We start from the raw sequence: 5,000 nt of genomic DNA, 5'->3' as shown, positions 1-5,000 counted from the left end.
GTACGTCGCCGGTTCGGGGGGCGTCTCGGCCTCGCTTCCAATCGGGCGCGCCGGGGCTGTGCGAGCGCCGGGCCGTCAAAGGCCGGCGTTCGCGGTGGCCGGGGCGCTGTAAGGCGACCCGCGAGCCGGAGGAGCCGCCCGCTCCGAACACCGGCGCGAGGCCGGCCGGCGGGGGCCCTCCGAAGGCGGGTCTTGGATGCCGTTCGTACGTGGGAGAAGGTGCGGCGTGTCGCGGGCGACGGCCTGCTGCCGAGGCTCCGGAGGCTCCGGGGGCGGCGCTCTGAAAATATCCGGAAGATCGGCCGACTTGGAAAAAAATTTGAGAACCGGGGCTGAGGAGGGGAAAATCTGGCCAGGGAGGCCGACCCGAGTGCCTCTAAGTCGGATAGGGATTGGGGCGAAACTCCCTTGGAAGTGGCACTCTGAAAAAATTTCCAAGTTTGGCTGACTTAGAAAAAAATTCGAGAACCAGGATGAGGAGGGGAAAATGTGGCCAGTCAGGCCGACCTGAAGTGCCTCTTAGGCGGATAAGGGTTGGGCGAAACTCCCTTGAAAGTGGCACTCTGAAAAAATTCCAAGTTTGGCTGACTTAGAAAAATTCGAGAACCAGGATGAGGAGGGGGAAAATGTGGCCAGTCAGGCCGACCCGAAGTGCCTCTTAGGCGGATAGGGGTTGGCGAAAACTCCCTTGAAAGTGGCACTCTGAAAAAATTTCCAAGTTTGGCTGACTTAGAAAAAATTCGAGAACCAGGATGAGGAGGGGGAAAATGTGGCCAGTCAGGCCGACCCGAAGTGCCTCTTAGGCGGATAGGGGTTGGGCGAAACTCCCCTGAAAGTGGCACTCTGAAAAAATTTCCAAGTTTGGCTGACTTAGAAAAAATTCGAGAACCAGGATGAGGAGGGGGAAAAATGTGGCCAGTCAGGCCGACCCGAAGTGCCTCTTAGGCGGATAGGGGTTGGGCGAAACTCCCTTGAAAGTGGCACTCTGAAAAAATTTCCAAGTTTGGCTGACTTAGAAAAAATTCGAGAACCAGGATGAGGAGGGGGGAAAATGTGGCCAGTCAGGCCGACCTGAAGTGCCTCTTAGGCGGATAAGGGTTGGGCGAAACTCCCTTGAAAGTGGCACTCTGAAAAAATTTCCAAGTTTGGCTGACTTAGAAAAAATTCGAGAACCAGGATGAGGAGGGGGAAAATGTGGCCAGTCAGGCGACCCGAAGTGCCTCTTAGGCGGATAGGGGTTGGGCGAAACTCCCTTGAAAGTGGCACTCTGAAAAAATTTCCAAGTTTGGCTGACTTAGAAAAAATTCGAGAACCAGGATGAGGAGGGGGAAAATGTGGCCAGTCAGGCCGACCTGAAGTGCCTCTTAGGCGGATAGGGGTTGGGCGAAACTCCCTTGAAAGTGGCACTCTGAAAATATTTCCAAGTTGGGCTGACTTAGAAAAAATTCGAGAACCAGGCTGAGGAGGGGACCATCTGGCAAGGGAGTCCGACCTAAAGTGCATCTAAAGCGGATATGGGTTGGTCGAGCCTCCCTTGATTTGCCCTGGAGCTCCCACGTCTTAAAAAGGTCTCTCCTATAATTGTACACCAACCATTTTGAGGTTTGGGTGCAAACCTCTCGAATGGGGGGACTCGTCCCCTATCTACAGCGCCCCTAATGACGACAGGTGGTACTGCGCCCCTGGTAGCCCGGCCATTGAAAATGAATGGGCCCATTCATTTCAATGGGGAATTTTCGACCCTGGTTGCCCGCCATTCATTTCAATGGGGAATTTCGACCCCATGGTCGCCCGCCATTCATTTCAATGGGGACTTTCGACCCTGGTTGCCCGCCATTCATTTCAATGGGGGATTTCGACCCCTGGTCGCCCGCCATTCATTTCAATGGGGGATTTCGACCCCTGGTAGCCCGCCATTCATTTTCAATGGGGGACTTCGACCCCTGGTAGCCCGCCATTCATTCAATGGGGGACTTGGACCCCTGGTAGCCCGCCATTCATTTCAATGGGGGATTTCGACCCCTGGCTCGCCCGCCATTCATTTCAATGGGGGATTTCGAACCCCTGGTAGCCCGCCATTCATTTCAATGGGGACTTCGACCCCTGGTTGCCCGCCATTCATTTCAATGGGGATTTCGACCCCTGGTCGCCCGCCATTCATTTCAATGGGGGATTTCGACCCCTGTCGCCCGCCATTCATTTCAATGGGGGATTTCGACCCCTGGTAGCCCGCCATTCATCTTCAATGGGGACTTCGACCCCCTTGGTAGCCCCGCCATTCATTTCAATGGGGACTTGGACCCCTGGTAGCCCGCCATTCATTTCAATGGGGGACTTCGACCCCCTGGCTTTGCCCGCCATTCATTTCAATGGGGGACTTCGACCCCTGGTTGCCCCGCATTCATTTCAAAGGGGGATTTCGACCCCTGGTCGCACCGCCCATTCATTTCAATGGGGGATTTCGACCCCTGGTAGCCCGCCATTCATTTCATGGGGGACTTCGACCCCTGGTTGCCGCCATTCATTTCAATGGGGGACTTCAGACCCCTGGTTGCCGCCCATTCATTTCAATGGGGGATTTCGACCCCTGGTCGCCCGCCATTCATTTCAATGGGGGATTTCGACCCCTGGTAACCCGCCATTCATTTCAATAGGGGGACTTCGACCCCTGGTTGCCCGCCATTCATTTCAATGGCTTCGACCCCTGGTTGCCCGCCATTCATTTCAATGGGGGATTTCGACCCCTGGTTGCCCGGCATTCGTTCCTATGTGGCGGGGGATTTCAACCCCAGGTCGCCCTCGTGTGGTTCTTTTTGGCGCAGCTGACGGGCTCCGCTGCTCGTGGAGGTTTGCTAGTGGAGGATAACCCCCTGCCTGGGCAACTCGAACGCCCGGCATTCGTTCCTATGTGGCGGGGGATTTCAACCCCAGGTCGCCCTCGTGTGGTTCTTTTTGGCGCAGCTGACGGGCTCCGCTGCTCATGGAGGTTTGCTAGTGGAGGATAACCCCCTGCCTGGGCAACTCGAACGCCCGGCATTCGTTCCTATGTGGCGGGGGATTTCAACCCCAGGCCGCCCTCGTGTGGTTCTTTTTGGCGCAGCTGACGGGCTCCGCTGCTCATGGAGGTTTGCTAGTGGAGGATAACCCCCTGCCTGGGCAACTCGAACGCCCGGCTCCCCCCCGGTCCGCTGGAGCTCCTCCAACGGCCAGCAACAAGCCCCGAAGACGGGCGCGCTCCCGCGGTCCGCTGGAGCTCCTCCAACGGCCAGCAACAAGCCCCGAAGACGGGCGCGCTCCCCGCGGTCCGCTGGAGCTCCTCCAACGGCCAGCAACAAGCCCCGAAGACGGGCGCGCTCCCCCCGGTCCGCTGGAGCTCCGCCAACGGCCAGCAACAAGCCCCGAAGACGGGCGCGCTCCCCCCGGTCCGCTGGAGCTCCTCCAACGGCCAGCAACAAGCCCCGAAGACGGGCGCGCTCCCCCCGGTCCGCTGGAGCTCCTCCAACGGCCAGCAACAAGCCCCGAAGACGGGCGCGCTCCCCGCGGTCCGCTGGAGCTCCTCCAACGGCCAGCAACAAGCCCCGAAGACGGACGCGCTCCCCCCGGTCCGCTGGAGCTCCGCCAACGGCCAGCAACAAGCCCCGAAGACGGGCGCGCTCCCCGCGGTCCGCTGGAGCTCCTCCAACAACGGCCAGCAACAAGCCCCGAAGACGGGCGCGCTCCCCCCGGTCCGCTGGAGCTCCGCCAACGGCCAGCAACAAGCCCCGAAGACGGGCGCGCTCCCCCCCGGTCCGCTGGAGCTCCTCCAACGGCCAGCAACAAGCCCCGAAGACGGGCGCGCTCCCCCCGGTCCGCTGGAGCTCCTCCAACGGCCAGCAACAAGCCCCGAAGACGGGCGCGCTCCCCGCGGTCCGCTGGAGCTCCTCCAACGGCCAGCAACAAGCCCCGAAGACGGGCGCGCTCCCCCGCGGTCCGCTGGAGCTCCGCCAACGGCCAGCAACAAGCCCCGAAGACGGGCGCGCTCCCCGCGGTCCGCTGGAGCTCCTCCAACGGCCAGCAACAAGCCCCGAAGACGGACGCGCTCCCCCCGGTCCGCTGGAGCTCCTCCAACGGCCAGCAACAAGCCCCGAAGACGGGCGCGCTCCCCGCGGTCCGCTGGAGCTCCGCCAACGGCCAGCAACAAGCCCCGAAGACGGGCGCGCTCCCCGCGGTCCGCTGGAGCTCCTCCAACGGCCAGCAACAAGCCCCGAAGACGGGCGCGCTCCCCCCGGTCCGCTGGAGCTCCTCCAACGGCCAGCAACAAGCCCCGAAGACGGGCGCGCTCCCCCCGGTCCGCTGGAGCTCCTCCAACGGCCAGCAACAAGCCCCGAAGACGGGCGCGCTCCCCCCGGTCCGCTGGAGCTCCTCCAACGGCCAGCAACAAGCCCCGAAGACGGCGCGCTCCCCGCGGTCCGCTGGAGCTCCTCCAACGGCCAGCAACAAGCCCCGAAGACGGGCGCGCTCCCCGCGGTCCGCTGGAGCTCCGCCAACGGCCAGCAACAAGCCCCGAAGACGGGCGCGCTCCCCGCGGTCCGCTGGAGCTCCTCCAACGGCCAGCAACAAGCCCCGAAGACGGGCGCGCTCCCCCCGGTCCGCTGGAGCTCCTCCAACGGCCAGCAACAAGCCCCGAAGACGGGCGCGCTCCCCGCGGTCCGCTGGAGCTCCTCCAACGGCCAGCAACAAGCCCCGAAGACGGGCGCGCTCCCCGCGGTCCGCTGGAGCTCCGCCAACGGCCAGCAACAAGCCCCGAAGACGGGCGCGCTCCCCGCGGTCCGCTGGAGCTCCTCCAACGGCCAGCAACAAGCCCCGAAGACGGGCGCGCTCCCCCCGGTCCGCTGGAGCTCCTCCAACGGCCAGCAACAAGCCCCGAAGACGGGCGCGCTCCCCCCGGTCCGCTGGAGCTCCGCCAACGGCCAGCAACAAGCCCCGAAGACGGGCGCGCTCCCCCCGGTCCGCTGGAGCTC

This window comes from Leptonotus elevatus, unplaced genomic scaffold (genome assembly GCF_054856555.1).
Source record: "Leptonotus elevatus isolate MCC_2025b unplaced genomic scaffold, RoL_Lele_1.0 HiC_scaffold_186, whole genome shotgun sequence".
NCBI lineage: Eukaryota > Metazoa > Chordata > Actinopteri > Syngnathiformes > Syngnathidae > Leptonotus > Leptonotus elevatus.
Note: the sequence above shows the minus strand (reverse complement) of the source record.